Source organism: Ambystoma mexicanum, chromosome 6q (assembly GCF_040938575.1).
Source record: "Ambystoma mexicanum isolate Mex_15411 chromosome 6q, UKY_AmexF1_1, whole genome shotgun sequence".
In the NCBI taxonomy this organism is placed as follows: Eukaryota; Metazoa; Chordata; class Amphibia; order Caudata; family Ambystomatidae; genus Ambystoma; species Ambystoma mexicanum.
Window position 1 is genome coordinate 30,684,063 of NC_090937.1, and position 18,776 is coordinate 30,702,838.

At 51.0% G+C, this 18,776-nt stretch overlaps 1 protein-coding gene across 5 annotated transcripts in view; it reads right to left on the bottom strand.

Moving 5' to 3' along the window:
* The window catches only part of WDFY3 (WD repeat and FYVE domain containing 3), a 2,538,776-nt gene that overhangs the window by 832,171 nt on the left and 1,687,829 nt on the right, over positions 1-18,776 (bottom strand). The gene's annotated exons all lie outside the window — the stretch shown is intronic.

Genomic DNA, 18,776 nt, shown 5'->3' on the forward strand with positions numbered 1-18,776 from the left:
GCCAAGATCCAGAATGGGCCGCCACTTGCCATTCTTGCCATTGGGCTTCTTCACCACGAAGTAGCGGGAATAAACCCCTTGGCCCACTCTGCCACCGGCACCAGTTCTATAGCCCCTTTCTCCAGAATAAGAACCGCCGCAGGATTTGAAGATGCAGCTGTACGACATACACCAGTGGAATGGGAACTGGGGGACACTTGAACTCCAACGAGTGGCCTAGACGCACTGTGTCGAACACCCAACGATCCGATGTTATTTTTCTCCGCTCGTCCACGTGCAAAGCGACCCTGCCCCCCAGTAGATTGTCCTGACGGCAGTAATTGTTGCGGCTTAGCTTGCCTCCCTTTTGAAGCTGAGGACTGCGAAGCCCTCTTCCGCTGAGCCTGGAAGTCCTGACTTTTCTGCACCGACCGTCGATATCCTTGCGTGGAATAACTGGGCCGACAGTAACCACAGTCCCTGTTGGAAGCAAACCAGGCATTATCTGAAGCACCACGGAACAGGCAAAAGGAGCGAAAAGAGCGCCCACTCTGTAAGGAACCTAAGGACTTAGCTGTTTCTGTGTCCTCCTTCATCCCTTTCAGGGCTTCATCGATCTTTTCACCAAATAAGTGCAGTTGATGACTTTGTATTGTACTTCCGGACGAAAGTCAGTGCATTTTAGCCTGGCCTATCGTGTCGTCGAAGGGCCATCCCATTGTTAATCTGCTTATGTCAGTCCAGAAAGAATAGACACCCCCTCGATCATAAGGCACTATACTTTGTTGGCCGAAGACCAACCGCCTCATGTGTTTAGTAATTGTATGGTTAAGCTTTTGCTACACCTTTCTTAGTGCGGCCATTTTAAGGTGACTGAAATCGCCATTTTGTTTTCTTCTTGTTTTCTCTAACGTTGCCTTTTTGCCTCATGTAAAACTGCTTTGCTGAAATATTATTCTGCTTCACTGGTGCACAATGTAAGGCTGCGAGTGGCATGTTGAAACATAACGCAGTAACCCGGACAGAAATGCCTGGTCCCCTCCCTCGCATATCCTTGGAAAGTGAGCAGCAAGGCATTCTAATCAGTACAGCAGGTGCCAGCTAGTCTCTGTAAGCACAGTAGAAATGCTAGAGCGAACATTAAATGACTTGAATTATGCTCTTCTTTGCGGCCCCCCTTTCCTGAGCCCGGTAGAGCCCTGGAGAGCAAGTTGACCCCCAGTACACGAATAGAAACGAGGAGATAGCAAGGCCTGGAATGTGTCTCTCCCTACGCACAGCTTGCTTCTAGAAACAGAAGCATTGTGTTCTTTAAAACAAAGACTTATGTCTGTGAGCTTACAAAATTGCAAACTGTTACTAAATGAATGTTTGAAGGTGTCATACTCGTCACCATTGTCAATCATCGTGCCTAGTTCAAAGGAAATGCAGTAGGGGCGTTATAAGTTGTGACACTACTGATTACTAGATGCTTGTTTTATATATATGTAACTGCTGTATGAATTTCTCTCTCTTGCGTCCCCCCAGGTCTGGTAGACAAACGTCGCGGGGCGTGGGACCAGTTGACCAACTGAGACTATTTGCTTTGCAATAAACCGTAGATTTTGGGAATACAACCTCGTGTCTGGCGTATCAGTTCGGGTGTGGTGATTGTTCCTTGTCTCCACAAACGAGGGTCCCTCAGGGGCCCCTTCAAGATGGCGCCCGAATAGGGACCCTCCCCCACTTGTTACATAGTGTACGTTGTAAAATAAGGAAGGCGGAGAGAACGGCGAGGACGGGACGATTGAGCCGGGATCAAGAGGTGTTCGGGGCACCCCTGCGAAACCGATGAGATTCCTTTGACGATCTGCACACAACTGATCCCTGATCGACGTGCCCGGACAGAGAACAAGGGGGTGAGGGTCCCGAAACGAGTCAGAGTGAGCCAAGATACGCAGACACGACGTCATTGGTTGGGTCAGTATATGGACGAATTGTGTCTTGAAAAGACAACTTGATTGATCAGGTGAATCGTGCCCCGATTCAAAAGTGATCCTGATATTGGTTGAGAGTTGATTTTGCAGAATCAAACACCCAGTGTAAGTTTGATTAGCCAAGGGTAAGGTTAAAACATGCCTGGGGTACTGTCCACCCTATCGGGATTTTTCCGCTGCAGCAGACAATCTTTGGAAACTGGCCAGGTCGCGCCACCCGAGGGGTCGCCGGCGTATGAGATGTATGTGAAGTATGGTGTGGGAGCGATAATGTTTTGTGAGATTTGGCATAAGCAAAGGGGAAAGCAGGAAGATCTTCAATGGCCGAATCATGGGAGTTTTGAAATGACGAGAATAGATAATTTGGAGAAGGTGTTGATGAAAAAGAAAGCATGCCCTGCAACATTTGATATCCTTAGGGACTGGAGAAGGGAAGCAATGCTTCGCTGGAAAAGTAGAGAGAAACATGCGCGCAGGCATAAGTCGAAAGCAGAGAGAGCGAAGGAAAAGGAAGAGGAGGAGTGGAATGATAGTTTGAGAAAGTCAAATAGACACGAGCAATTGAGCATAGAAAAGATATACCCACAACAGGAGTTGCATTAATCAGACGAATTAATAGATAAAATATTGACAGACACAAAGCAAGGTCCAAGAAGAGAGACTAAAACGATCATGTCAGTAGCAACCGCTCAGCCCCCTCCTGTTGCTCAACCCCTCCCAATTGACCAAATCCCAGCCCAGCCACACACTGCACAAACAGCAATTCCCATTAGCCAGTCAGCGCCGCAACAGTCACCTCCCGGTCCTGCTGTCCCATCCGCACCTCCCTCTCAAGAGATCGGTTCTGTCCCATCTGCCATTTCCATGATAGAACTTGAACTTGTTGAAACAGAAGAAGGGGCTGAACAAATTGAGTGCAATAATCCACTGTACACCAGATGGAGTATTTTTGACCATTTCACCACAGAATGTACCGGTATCCGAATTTGTGTCTAAACCTTTGCCAGGCGAATTGAGTGAGGTGCCAACTTGTATTTGGGCTATAAATGACAATGATGTGGATGTTTGAAGATAGAACAAGTGAAAATTGCTTTGAAAGAAGGAGTAACGTTACCGTGTATCCCGCAATATAAAATCTCAGTAGAAGGAGAGAAAGGATTGAAAAGTATTGTTTCTGATTTGGTAAAATTGGGGGTGATTGAAGAGATTACAGGCAGCATGTGTAACAGTCCCATTCTCCCGGTGTATAAGAAAGGAGGTAATGAGGTACTGTACTGTTTCATAATTGATCTGCGCACATTAAACAAGGTGGTAGATCCTCAATTCCCGTTAGTCCCAGATGTTACCATGAATTTGACCATGATTCCTGCCTCAGCTGAGTATTTTAGTGTTATTGACTTGAAGAAGGTGTTCTTTAGCATTCCAGTGCACAAGGAAAGCAGATATCTGTTCGCCTTCATGTTAGGAGGACGATCGTTTACATTCACGCGCATTCCACAAGGCTACACAGAAAGTCTGAGTATTTACAGCAGAGCATTGAAAGAACAACTAGACATGCTAGAGTTACCAGCAGGTTGTGTATTGTTACAATATATAGATGATTTGTTAATCGCTGCAGATACAGAAGAGATTTGTAAAGAGAGTACTGTTTTACTATTAACACACTTGGCAGCACATGGCCACAAAGCAAGTTTAAAGAAGTTCCAATATTCTCGAAAGGAGGTGACTTATTTGGGTTACCTACTTACGAAAGAAGGGAGAAGACTGACGCCAGAGAGAATAGAGAGCATTTCTGGTATGCCTATTCCAAAAACGCAGAAAGGAGTCAGAGCTATAATAGGCATGGCTTCCTATTGTCGGCAGTGTATTGTGAATTTTTCCCTGATTGTGAAGCCAATGGTGGAGTTGACAAAGAAGGATGTTGTGATGCCCTTGCAGTGGAATGAAGAATGTCAGAGAGCATTTGAGGTGCTCAAAACTGCGTTGTGTTCTGCTCCAGTTTTGGGCACACCAAATTATGAAAACATTTTCAGATTTTTTGTACACGTGAGTGAAGGCTGGGCGTTGGCGGTTTTGACACCGGAACAAGGTGGAAGAAATCGGCCGTGCGCTTATTTTTCTTCTGCGCTGGACCCTGTAGCGCGTGCACTACCATGATGTTTGCGAGCTGTTGCAGCGGCTGCTGCGTTAGTGAAACAAACGGAAGGGATGGTATTGGGGCACACCTTAATTTTGATGGTGCCACATGCCATAGACGCCCTCTTTGCGCCACACATCCAAATTATGAGGTGTAGCGCTTTGAATCCTGCTGAATTAATGCCACTACCCATGGGAAAACTTGATGGGAATGAATCACCTCCCCATGATTGCTTAATAGTTACTGAGGAAGAAACGAAGGGGAGAATTGATTTAACAGATACCCCACAAAAAGAGCCAGATGGAGAGTTGTTTTGTGACGGCTCTTGTTTTAAATTGCCGGATGGCACATCAACTGCTGCTTACGCTATCACCACGTTAAAAAGTATTGTGGAGAGTAAAAGAATCCCCTACAACTCTGCACAAGCGGCAGAGATAATAGCCTTGACCAGAGCTTGTGAGATTTCTGAAAATCAGAGTGTAAACATCTATACTGACAGCCAATACGCCTTTGGCGTGGTTCATAACTTTGGCCGACTCTGGGCTGAGAGAGGTTTCCTAACATCACATGGGGCTAGAATACAACATGGCCCTTTGATTGTATGATTGTTGTCTGCACTTAAGTGTCCAAAGCACCTGGCAATAGTAAAATGCGAGACGCATAAAAAAAGTAACATGCAAAGTGGGAGAGGGATACACATTTGCAGACAGAATTGACAAACAAACTGCCACTGACCTGAATACCAAAATGTTAACAGTACAGTCAGAGGAAGTGCCCTGCATGATAGAGAATGGAATTGCCACTGTCAAAGAGATGCAGGCAGAAGCCACTGCAGATGAAATAAAAGGGTGGGCTGAGGGCTCTGCTGAATTAGATCTGGAGGGTTGCTGGGTAGACAAGAAGAGTAGGAACTGGATGCTGCCCAATTCCTATGTAACTGCAAAGGTCACGATGGCCCACAGCCCTACTCATATTTATACCAAAAAGATAGTCCAACATTTAGCCACAGTACTGGAGAATGCGCACATAAAGAAAGAGGTTGGTCCAGAATTGTATCACGTGTCTACAACACAATGTGGGGAAGGGAACGGTGACTCCAACAGGCAGTTTTGGCCCTCCCTCTATGCCTTTTGAGGTAATCCATTTTGATTTCATAGAGATGGAGAGATGCCAAAACTTGAAGTATGTTCTGGTGGTCATATGTGCATTTAGCAAATCCGTGGAAGCATATCCATTGAAAGACTGCACTGCCATGAGAACGGCGAAAGTAATGTTAAAGGAATACTTCTCCTGTTTTGGCCTGCCCCGTGTCATATGGTCAGACAACAGTCCACATTTTGTGGGCGCAGTAATATTACAGATTTGTGCAGGTCTCCAGATTGATAAGCGATTCCATTGTTCTAGACACCCCATGTCTGCTGGTTTTATTGAACACCACAACAGTATCTTGAAATCTAAGATAAGCAAGATATGCGCAGGAAACAAGTTAAGCTGGGTAGATGCATTACCGCTAGCGTTACTGTGCATGCGCACATTTGTGCAGACAAGAACTGGGCTCTCCCCGTACAAAATCGTTATTGGGAGACCGGCGAATGTTTGGTGTGCTCCTCAGCCAAAAAGGCTGAGGGAACTCGAATACCCTGTGCTCAGCATTTTTTGTAATCTTTTAATTCAAAAATTGCTTTTGATTCATCAGCAGGTGCAGGAGGCATTGCCAATAAGATACACTGGCCCGGGACACGCACTGGAGCCAGGAAACTGGGTGCTAATCAAGAATTTTGAGCGAAACACATTGTTAGCACCCAGATGGCGTGGACCCTATGCGATCCTCCCAACTACGCAGACGGGAATTCGGGTGGATGGGAGGAAGGCGTGGATACATGCAACACACGCCAAGAAGGTCCCATAACCATCTGAAAAACTGATTGATCGAGACGACCAGAAAGAGACAGCGGTCCCAGAAACGAAAGAAACAATTGCCAGTTCTTTGCCACAAAATCTGCCTGATCCTGAAACAAAGCCTGAAAAGATTGCTGTAAAAGAGGAAGAGCAAGGAGTGCCCCGACGTTGTTCAGCAGAATCTGCATCACTGCTGGCAGACGTAGAATGTGTACCACTTTGGTGGCTACCCTCTTTCATTGCGCCGCAGCCTGAAACGAAAGCTGCATCATCACTGTGGCGCCCACCATCATCTGCTATTGCGCCAGAGGCTGACTCCGAGTCTGGAAGTGCATGCTTGGTAGCAGTCTGCACCACACAGATTCACTTGGTAGCTGTGGCTGAGCAGTCAGACTTCCCTCAAGAAGAGTTAGGCAGTATACAGAGTATTCACAATAGGTCAAGAGAACACAGTAGAACAAGTAAACACTGACCAGGGCTTGGTGTAAAAGAGATATAATTATTTATTTAAAACCACATCTAGAAAAACACACATGCACTAATAGTAAGCAATTCAAAAACACGGTCACTAAAAGATATACACTCCCTTAAAAGAATATTAGACAAGTCTTAAGTAAAGCCCCACTTATTTTCAGACAGCGGTGAGCGCTTAACGTAGATGGCACTCTAATAGTTCGTTTTAAAAAGGGAGAGAAGAGCAAAGACAAGTTGAAACAGATCCCAACACTTTTATCAGAACATAACAAGAGAGGAAGACAAAGTAAAACCATGAAGTTAGAGTTCAAGAGGCCGGATCCACTCTCAGAGGATCCAAACGAAATGTGTCCAAGGTCACACGGTTGCAGTGCACAAAAGTCTTGTAAAGGTTCAAAAAGGAGTTGGACCAAAGAAAGGGACCAGTTAGAGGGTCAAGGCGGCCAGTCCAGAAGGTTAAGGGGTTATTATTACCTTGTAGCAATCTTTAGAAAGGAAGGCCTGGCGGACACGGTACCTTAAAGTGGTGAGAACGCTCCAGCGGGGGCAGTTGTGCCTGGCAGCGGATGCAAGTCGGTGCTTCGTCCGGGGGAAGAGAGGATCTCGTCGTGGAGGAAGACAGGAGTCCGTTGCACTGCCAGGGAAGAAACCAGCCACGGAGTTTCTCAGGTACAAGGAGCGGTCCGGTGATTCGCGGTTCAGTGGTGAGTGGCTATCCGGCTGCCGGGGTGCTTGGCACGGGCAGTTCGACCACAAACCGGGCTGGGGTGCGAAGCAAGAAAGGTAAACTGGTTGTGCCCACCAGTCAGGGGAAGAAGCCTCTCCAGCCGGGAGATCTTCTCCATCGTCGGGAAGTGGTGAGTCGGTTCTGCAGGGCTCCACCGGTGGTGTCGACGTGGTAGGTCCGCTCAGCTTCTCCCTCGTCGGATTCTCAGGTCCTGTGGCGACTTCTGAAGTTCCAGTCCCCAAAGCCCTGCTTTTATGCAGAAAACCCCCATTCACTCAGCCTAGCTGTCACTCAAACATGCTAAGTGGTGAGCCGGCCGGCTCACCACTTGGGCCAATCACACAAGAGTGCAACTTGAGTTACCAAGGTAACTCAGTCCAGGGTGCCTAAACCCCCTCCTACACCCCCTGTGGTACCCAGACAGAGTGGCGCCACTTCTGGGGGCTTCTGTGGAGAAGCCCGCCTAAAAGTGGAACAAAGGGCTCGACTTGGGTTGGAGTCACAGAAGAGAACACAAACGCCATTTTAGAATCGAGTCTTGGCAAAAAATACCAACCGGAGAATTAATATTAATTAAATAAACCGGTGGTATGTTCGAGGCTAAGAGAATTAAATAATTAAAGTTGGTAGCCTCGAACAATGGGAAAATCCCATAGAAAAATATTCGCGGTCGAATATAAAAAGTAGTTTCCACTGCCACCAGCCAAAACTCGATCAGGGGGGACGGAGACGTGCCCCCTCGACTAACAGACCCCGGGGTAATCAAATTGCCCCGACCAGTACGTCCACAATATGATGGTTTGTACTGGTTTCTGTTAATAATTTGGGACTAGTAAAGCCAATGGTGACTTTACATGCCCTGGGAGACAGTAGTCAGTCCCAGGGTATGGAGTCTATGGTGGGGTGTCACTACGACACCCCTGTGTTACTGCACAGAGGGTACTGTGTAACACACATAGGAAAAACACATGAGACCCTATTGAGTAAAAAACCCCATAGCCCATAAAACACATTACCAGTCAAAGGAATACCATAAATCATGTCCAAGAGTGGGAGGAAAAAGAGTCTCACTCTTGGCAGGAGGAAAAAACAAACTCCAGAAATCCAGCAAAGCTGCTGGGGGACTCACTAGGTTAGGAAATTCAGCCTAAAGAGAGAATTCTCCCTAACAGTAGACGCACGTCGCGGGGCGTGGGACCAGTTGGCCAACTGAGACTATTTTCTTTGCAATAAACCCTAGATTTTGGGAATACAACCTTGTGTCTGGCGTATCAGTATGTGTGTGGTGATTGTGCCTTGTTTCCACAAACGAGGGTCCCTCAGGGGCCCCTTCACTTCAACCCAGACTCTGCCAGGTCCACAGCAATATTTATGTGTGGTTGGAGGCCTCTTCACCCTCATGCACCAACAGCATGGCGTCCTTGCGGTGCTGCTCCGGCAGATGTTCCAGAATAGGAGCCAGCCTATGCCACATTTCGCTATCATATCGGGCCATGATCGCCAAGGAATTTGCCGCCTTGACTGTCACCCCAACAGTCAAAACCTTCTTCCCGAAGGCGTCATGCCTCCTGGCCTCACTGTCCGGAGGAGCAACACACTTTTGTTGACTTCTGGCCTTCCGGCATGCCGTCGCCGACACCACCGACTCAGGCGTGGGCTGTGACACCAAGCATTTTGGGGTAGACTCCGGGGCCTTGAACTTCTTCTCAAGCCTACCTTTGACAGCCGGCTCTGAAAATTGATGGCGCATCGTCTGCAGGCCCACCTGCCACACATGGTCAAGAATAGGCACAGAGAAGACAGCCTTCCTTCTCTTGCCCATATGATCGAACAGGAAGCAATCCTTCTGCTCCTCTTCTGGTGCCAATCCAAACTCCACACACGCCTTAGACATCATGGCGTGGAACGCCCCAATATCATCTGGTCGGGATGGTTGTGCCGGACTCCGAGGCTGTTCCACCTCCACGTCCGTATCTCACGCGTCATCTCTCGTCAGCCAAGACGAAACAGTAGACAAAGTGTCCCGTGGAACACTCTTTGGCTCAGACTCAGGTAGCTCGCCTTCTTCTGGATACGACTGTGGGCGACCTTCCCTCACCGGCAACGGCACTGGCAACCGTGCCGGAGGAGACTTCCTCTGAGGTGCACCAGGAACCTCGACCACCGGCACCACCGGGTTCACATTCGGCAACCTCGCATCTAGCCGACTCAACAATGACTGCAGTGTGGACAGTACTTGGAGGGACAAAAGAGATTGTGGGTTAACCAGCTGATAACCTGCTGGACCAGCGCCCATTCCACTGGAAGTCAAAGGCCCCACACTTTGTAGGCCCAAAGCCGACGGGCCCAGCACAGGACCTAGGGCGTCGTCAACCTCCAATGACACTAAAAAGTCGAGAATCAAAGGCGGAAGACTGCCACGCCCCACTAGTCGACAACAAACCTTCCGTTTCCACTTGCGTGGACCAGAACAGCATCGGTCCACTGTCAATCACAGTCATCGCCGGAACAGACAACACCACCGTCGACGACTGAATTGTAGCCTGCAGTCCAACTGTCGATGACAGGTCCACTGGCGACAAGGTCATGGTCGGCACCGCCTCCCTCGGAGTAGACTTCACCGGAGACCCGGCTTTTTTGGTAGCAATGGACCGGTGTTTAGAAGACTCCCGGCTGGAGGACATGTGATGGTCCCCGGAAGACAAGCCCTTCACCTGCACCGTCGACTTCTCAAGGCTACTACCAGACCCCCGGGAATGGTCCGACCGAGCATGCTTGGACGAAGATGTACCCTTCGACAGCTGCTTACTCAAAGAAGATTTACTGCTCTTCCCCACCTCCGACTCTGGCAAAGCAGGATGATGTTTCTTGGCCGGAGGCTCGGCCGACGCCACACGGCGATGTGCTGCAGACTTCACAGCCCGCTCCGAGGACAGACTCCGAACCGACCCCATCTCTGAAGCCGGGTACGTGCCCTCATTGAGCCAAAAGATAAGCCGCCGGTTTCAGTCCTTAAGAGTCTTCTGCGAGAACCCCTGACAAATCACGCGAGTGTCTGCCGAGTGATGGGGGTAAAGGCAGTAGAGACAATCCATATGGCCGTCACCTTCATACACCTTCTTCAAGCCACAAGTAGCAGAGGGCCGAAAAAGAGACTTCTTCTGAGCCCCTGAAGCCATCGTAGCGCTCGATTACCAAAACGCACGTGCAAAAAACACAAACACCACAAGGTGATTCCAACAGTTTGGAGACGGTTGAAATCTGAAGGGAAGCCGCAGGGCGGGGCTATTTATACCCTACGCCCTATTGGTGGGGACTAAAGTACCCAAAAAGGACTTTGATAGGACACTAAAGTGTCGAAGTTTTCCATAGGAAAGAAAACGCTAGGTTAAAGTGACCGAGGTTTCCCAGCCAGCCGACGGGGAATATTCACAGCATGTGAATCCATGAAAGATCCAATGGTGGAGAAAGAAGAAAATGACCAAAGCAAATAATAGCTGTGCCCACCCACCATATCATGGATATTGCCACTAAAATCCGCTGCACTGTAGCTGCCCATCATAAAAACACTAGTCCTGAGTGGACCATTTGTCCCTGCATCACCAGTATCCTGGCTTCATTAGGCACCTTTCTCTTTCCAAGCTGCTATCATGGTACTCAGCCTACTCTTATGAGTGCACAGTCTTCTGATACTATGCAAATAGGTATGTAACTGCATTTGCACACAATGTAAAAAGTCTTCCAGGCACAAATACTGTATGTGAACACCATTGAAGAGGTACACTGTCAGAATGGACCGCTCAGCGCTATATGCACCCCAGAAGTTCTAAATGGATGCGACCAGAGTGAAGGTCTCATAGGAGGGGGCTGTCATTAGAAAAGGTGAAATTGTGTCCTCCACTGATGTACTACTCTGCTGTTTGCATGCAAGGCACATCCACCTGCGGCTGCCGTGTTATTCTGTGCCTACTGCCTATAACTGCATTGTCCTATGTTAAGTGAAATGAATTCCAGGTACATTGCTAGATGCGGCTTGCTTCTACATTAACCACTTTTGACGTATATCCTGTCTGGTACAAGCAAGCATTTTTTTACATCATCGCCTCGCCGGGTGAGACGGCTTCTGCAGGTAGAATTAGCAACATTAGGCAGACAGGCAATGTCTGGGCTGTGTGAGAACTGTACATAATTGTGAATGTATTTTGTTTTGATATTTATATTGTCTTGTGCTTTTATGACATTTTTGTCGAAATAATGCTGAGATGAAATGAATTTCTATTAATTAATGCATCCATGAATTCAATATGAATTACCTGTACTAACCATTGATCAGCAGAGCTGTATGTCATACGGAACAAGTTACTTACCTGTAACTGTTGTTCTCCAGCATGGGTCTGGCATGGATTCACATGCTCATGAATATTCCCCGTCGTCAGGCTGGGAATCCTCGGTAAAGAAAAAACCAGTATCAGTTTCGTTTCTGATCTGTCTTTCGTAGTAATAACCAATCACTGGTCTCTGCGTCATACTGACCACAGCCAATGACTGCCCTCTACCTAAGCACCGCCTCTGGCAGCCATCTTCAGATTTGGAAGCACGTGAAGTGGCAGTATGACCAAGTGAAGAGCCGCAGAGGGGTAGGCGGGAGGGTTCGCATGTGAATCCATGCCAGACCCATGCTGGAGAACAACAGTTACAGGTAAGTAACTTGTTCCTTCTCCAGCATGGGGTCTGGCATGGATTCACATGCTCATGAATAAAGAATACATAGCAGTACACACATGCACAACCACGGGAGGTGGCAAAGGCTCAACATTAAGCATCACATCAACTCAACATTAAGCATCTTACCTCCTCACCAGGCTCACCTCAGGCGAACAGGTTGCGCAGCACTGCTTGGCCGACCCTGGACTCCTCCCTGGAATCCCGATCGACGCAGTAGAATTTCGTGAAGGTGTGCGTCGACCTCCACGTAGCAGCCCTGCATATGTCCAGCAGGGGCACACCAGATAGGAACGCCGTGGTAGCTGCGATCGCTCTGGTGGAATGGGCTCTCGGACGGCCAGGCAGCGGTCGGTTTGCCAACCGGTGACAGCACATGATACAGCCGGAGAGCCATCTGGAGATGGAAGCCTTTGAGAGAGCCTTCCCCTGATTGACAGGTCCAAAGTTCACAAAGAGTTGTGACGTCTTCCGAAAACCCTTCGTGCGGTCCACGTAGAACTTCAGCGCTCTAGCTACATCCAGCGAGTGCAAAGTCCTCTAAGCCGGCGACGAAGGCGACGGGAAGAACACAGGTAACACCAAGGGTTCGTTGAGATGGAAGTCCGACGGTACCTTGGGCATGAAGGAGGGGTGCGTCCTGAGCACTACCCTCGTGTCGTGGAAAGTCAAGTACGGGGCCTTGCAGGAAAGGGCCTGGATCTCTCCCACTCGTCGTGCGGAGGTGATGGCCACAAGAAAAGCTGTTTTCCACGATAGAAACTTCAACGGGGCCGAGTGCAGAGGCTCGAACGGAGGTCCCATGAGCTTGGTCAGCACCACGTTGAGCTCCCACGCCGGGGCCGGAGCCTTCACCGGCGGGAACGATCTGAACAGTCCCTTCATGAACTCTTTCACCAGACGATGAGACCACAAGGACGTCCGCCCCGTGGTTCTGGTGTATCGGGAGATCGCAGCAAGATGAATCTTGATGGATGCGTGTGCCAGACCAGCTTTGGCCAGCGTCAGCAGGTACGGCAGTACTTGGGGAGCCGTAATCCGTAGAGGGTTAATCTTCTGTGCGCGGCACCAGACAGAGAACCTCTTCCATTTGTGTCCGTAGCATTTAAGAGTCGAGGACGCCCTGGCCTTTGCAAGAACCTCTCTGCAATCGGCCGGTATGTCGTATCCTCCAAACTCTAGCGCTGCAGGAGCCAGGCCTGCAAGTTCAGCGACTTCGGGTCGTGGTGGAGGATGGCGCCTCCTTCCCTGGAGAGTAGATCCGCGTCCGCCGGCAGCTTGATCGGCGGGGACGCTGACAAGTCCAGCAAGTCCGGGAACCATATCTGCCTCGGCCACGCAGGTGCGACGAGGATCATCCTGCACCGTGACCTCTTGAGCTGGTTGATGAGCCGGATTAGCAGAGGCAAAGGAGGGAACGCGTAGAGGAACAGGCCCTCCCAGGGGAACGAGAAATCATCGCCCATGCTCCTCGTCTGGGGAAACCTGCTGGCGAACCTCCGGCACTTGGTGTTCGTCGCCGTCGCGAACAGGTCGATCTGGGGTGTGCCCCACCGTCGGAAGAGGCGATCCACCAGATCCTGCCGTAGTTCCCACTCGTGGCACGAGCGCAGCTCCCTGCTGAGTGAGTCGGCGATGGTGTTTTTTATCCCTGCCAGATGAAACGGCACCAGAAAAATCCCTTGGGCGACGGCCCAATGCCACAGGTCCTGCGCCTCCTTGGACAGCGCTGGGGACCTGGTTCCGCCCTGTTTCCTGATGTAAAACATGGTGGTGGTGTTGTCGGTGAAGATCCTCACCACCTTGCCCTTGAGGGACGGAAGGAAGGACCTGAGGGCCCAAAACACTGCACGGAGCTCCAGGACGTTGATATGCAGGGACTTCTCCGTCGGGAGCCAGAGTCCCCTTTCGTGCAGATTTTCGGTGTGCGCTCCCCACCCTTCCAGGGAGGCATCCGTGGTCACAGTCTCCCGGTGGGCTGGGGCCTGGAAGTCCATGCCCGCCGTCAGATGCGCGCGGGTGCCCCACCACCGTATCGCTCGTCGGAAGCTCTCGTCGAGCTTGATCCTTTCCTCGAAGCTGCCCGTCGTCTGGATCCAGCGCGCATCCAGGAATTCTTGCAACGGGCGCATCCGGAGCCTGCACATGGGAATGAGGTAGATGCAGGAAGACATCATCCCGAGGAGGGACTTGATGGACCTCACTTTGGCCGCGTCGGCCACCAACATCCGTTGCACCTTGCCCAAGATGGTCCTGGTCCTCTCCTCCGACGGGGAGGCCAGAAGGGACACTGTGTCGAGCCTCGCTCCCAGAAACAGTGCGACTTGCGCGGGCACCAGGTGGGATTTGGCGTAGTTCACGGAGAATCCCAGGTCCGTGAGGAGTTGGACGGTCCTTGCCGTGTGGACCACGGCGAGCTCCCTCGTCTTGGCGCGGATGAGCCAGTCGTCCAGGTAGGGGGTAGACGTGAATCCCCTCGCGGCGCAGCTGCGCCGCCACCGGTGCGAGGCACTTGGTGAATACCCTGGGTGCCGACCGTAGTCCGAAGGGAAGGGCTTTGAACTGGTAATGACGCCCTTGGACCACGAACCTGAGGAATTTCCGGTGCCCCTTTAGGATGGGAATGTGGAAGTAGGCATCCTCCAAATCCAACGACGATAGGAAGTCTCCTTCCTCCAGCTGACCCAGGACGTGCTGGAGGGTGACCATCCGGAACTTCTGCGCCTCCAGGAGAAGTTGAGGGGCGTGAAGTTCTTTCCTGGCCACGGGGGGGACGCGCGGGCACCTTCTTTGAAACTCGAGCGCGTGGCCCCGGGCCAGGGCGTCCAGCACCCAACGGTCGGTGGAGATGGACTCCCACACGCTGACGAAGCCCGCCAGCCGGCCTCCCACCGGGGTGCTTCGGTGGGGGCCCGACCCCACGGCCGGTTCAATCCTGCTTGGACGCGGCCTTGCCGCCTTGACCTCCTTGGCGACGACGGCGGGGTCCGCTAGACTTGCCTCGTCCTCTGTAGGCCTCTTGCGACGACGAGCGGGCCGCTTGACGGTAGGAAGCGAAACCGCCGCCGGAACCTTTGGAGGCGCCCTTGCCTCCGCTGCTCCGAAAGGGCGTCCGTCGTTGCTGCAGAACTCCAAGGGCCCGGGCCGTCTCAGTATCCGCCTTGATGGCCTGAAGGGAATCGTCCACTGTCTTCCCAAACAGATTGTTCCCGTCGAGGGGCATGTCCAGGACTCTGGTCTGGACGTCCTGCCGGAAGTCCGTAGCTTTGAGCCATCCACGACGTCGAAGGCAAACGCCGTTGCCCAGCTGGCGGAACCCAGTGTCGGCGATGTCCGTCGCCACGGTGATGGTGTGGTCCGAGGCCACCTCACCTTCCTGCAGGATCTCCAGGGCCTCCGCCCTCTTGTCGTCCGGCAGAAAATCCAGCAGGGGAGCTATCTTGTACCAGAGCTCCCTGTCGTAGCGAGCCACGATAGCCAAGGCGTTGGCCGCTTTAATCGTCGTCGCTGCCGACGAGATGACTCTACGTCCCATAGCATCCAATTTCCTTCCCTCGCCGTCCGGCAGGGAAGTCGATGTGGAGGCCGCACCCCCCCCCCGCTTTCTTCCTGGCTGCCGCGGAGACGACGGAATCCGGGGTAGGCTGCGCCCGGAGGCACAGGGGGGCCGTGTCCGGGACCCGGTACTTTTTCTCGTACCGGTCTCTTCTAGCTGGCGTCGTGGAAGGGTTCTTGAGGAGGGAAAGGCCCTCATCCCAAATGTCGTCCAACAGAGGCACTGCGAGGACCGTCTTCCTCTTGGCCTCGCGCCGCTGATAAAGGAAGCCTTCCTTTTTCTTCTCCTCAGGGCAGAGTTGGAAAAGCTCGGAAGCCCTGGAGATCATGGAGTGGAAAGATCCGATCTCGTCGGGCGGAGAAGCCCTGGCGGGAGGCGACGACGGAAAATCCTCGTCGTATGCCTCGTCGTCCGTACCCGTAGCTGCCGTGTCAGTCCCCGTATCATCCCCTCGGGTGGACGGGGAGGAGGGCTGGACGGGGCGCGACGGTTGAAAAGGAGATGGTGGATGGATCCTTCTTTTCTTGGTAGGGGGAACACCAGAAGGTCCCGGTTCTGGATCCCCCGACGGGAGAGGTTCCTCCGTCGGTAACGGTAGCCTCGTCCTCATCTCGGAGCATAAGGACTGTATGGCCAACAAAATGGCCGCCGAGTTGTCTTGCGGCGCTGGCCGAGGGGAGTCCGACGGGCGAGCAGGGGCCCCGTCGGTATCCTCGACGATGTCGTCGTCGTCACCTGCGTCGGGGTCCATTCCGACGGGCTGGCCTTCTTCCACGCCTAGGCCGTGGCTTAAGACCTCGATCAGCTCCTCTTCTGAGGTTGAGGCCGAATCTACGACGACGCCCTGCCCCCCTTCTTCTTCCCCACGGAGGGTTTCACGGGGGTCCTATCGATGGGCACAAAAGAAGACTCCCTCCGAGGAGGCAGGGAGATTCTGGGCCCCGAGGTCGCCACCACTGGTGCAGCCTCCACAGGCTGAGCCAGGGCCGCCGCGACCGTTTCGATAGAGGGCTTGGTCGGATGGATCAAGGCCTTCACCACCTTAGGTGCGCTCACCGCCTTATCCTTGAGGGAGGGGGCACTGCCACGCTCCTCCTCTGCCTTACAGCTCGACCGGGGCCTCTCCAGGAGCTTCGCCGGGTGCTCGGCCTTCCTCTTACCCGACCCAGAGCGTTGGCTCATGGTTGATGGTGCCGGGGAGGGTGCGCCCTGCCTGGCGCCCGTAGAGCCCAACCGTTCGGCGCTCCCGGTGCCAGCGGACTCGCGGTGCTTAGCCTTATGTTGGGCCCCCGTCGCCGGGGCGCCCTCAAAGGTCTTAGAAGACCGCTCGGATTTCTTCTTCTTCTCGCCAGACGGGCTCTTACCCTCCAGCCAGTTGGCGAGACGTTGCCACGTGCGTCTTGTCCTCATGAAGGCAGTAAAGGCAGAAAGAGTGTTCGTCCTTCTTAAAGACGTTCTGCAGCTGGCATCCAGGGCAGACCCTGAACAGCTTTCCGGGCGTAGAGCTTCCCTTCTCCTGGGCCATCTCCGAGACCGGGCCTGAGAAGCTTCTGGAGTCCTCCGAAGTGTAGCTCGACGAAATCTTCACCCTTGAGGGGCACAGACGAATCCGACACGGGTCCCCGTTGATCGGATGTAGGATCGGTGGAGCTTGAGGCTCTTTTGACCGAAAGAATCGAAGTTTTTTGTGAAAAAGCGCGGAAAAATAGCACTAACGCTCGAGAGCAATAGCACGAGGATCCCAACACATGAACGTGCGGTAAAAATCTGAAGATGGCTGCCAGAGGCGGTGCTTAGGTAGAGGGCAGTCATTGGCTGTGGTCAGTATGACGCAGAGACCAGTGATTGGTTATTACTACGAAAGACAGATCAGAAACGAAACTGATACTGGTTTTTTCTTTACCGAGGATTCCCAGCCTGACGACGGGGAATATTCATGAGCATGTGAATCCATGCCAGACCCCATGCTGGAGAAATATTAGTTAATGTTCAATATCTGTCCATTAATAATTGTTAAATGATATTTTGACAAAACCGCTTTGAGATTTTAAGTACCATCAATTATCTTTTGATACTATTCATGAAAAGGAATGGAAATTGGGTATACAAGTGTGCTACGTGTCATGTTTTTTGTAAAGTGTGGCATTTATGCAGATTTTAACATACTTAAGAGCATGTTTCTGATACCAATTGGTATATAAAAGGATTGTACTAACCATGAATTAGTATGTCTGAAGATGATGAAGTGGATGATGGTGATTATTCAACTTCAATTTGTAACAAGTGTTGATTGTGTTTATATAAACATTGTTACTATATTTGTAATCAGGGCAACATAGTAAGAGAGAAGTAATTTAATTGTTAATGTTTTCGAAGAAGTATAATGAAGATATAAGAGATATATTGTGTGTAAAGTGAATGATTGAAGATGTTCTAAAAATGACATCCTACAAGAATTAAGTTAATTGAATAGACATGGTAAGGGGATGAATTGTTTTTTTATGAACATGCTCTATGGGCTACTGGCAAAGTAGGCTGGATGGGTTTGCTAGAATTCTTTTTTAAATCACATAGAGGCTGATGGTGGAACCAGGCATTGTGGAAACCACTGCACAAAAGGAAGGACATATTAAGCATTAGCACCCATCTAGGGTCAATGAGATTGTTGCAACCAAGCTCATTGGCCCTTGCCTGGGCATCACCCAGCCGACAAGGACTTACGCCATGAGGGAAGCACGCTGTGTCCCTCGCAGTTCCTTTTCTTTCTACCGTCAGGCGGCCATGGAAAGGAAGAAGAGACTAGGTGTAGTCCCTTCTCCCTTTCCATGGCGGCCATCTTCTTTGTTTACTATAGCCGCCACGGAAAGGGCGAACTGACTAAGTTTCCCAATCATGGCAGCCATTTTTTTCCGGTGGCACAACACAAAGTTTCTTACAACCTCAAAAAACATTATTAGTACTCTAGTCTAATAGGCTGGGGTATTAATAGCAATAAGCCCCTTGCCGGGTTGGGGTGGGGGGCATCAGCACATCAGGAAATGCCCCGGGTTCTGGAACTATGGACCCTGTGGGCATTACCTGACGTAGTAATGACCCTCCCAGCTTGGGGCTTATTGCCGAAGTATTTGCTTTAGAGAAAGAAGAGCGTTAAAAAAAAAAATAGGACCTTTAAGCAGAGTATTCATGTCATTATGTAAGAAGTTTAGGCATACCAGAGTCACCTCAGATTATAAACATGAAGAACTTCACTCAAAATTGCCCATAGATACCTTGGACAACAAGACCTCCCAAGAAATGCTTTTACTT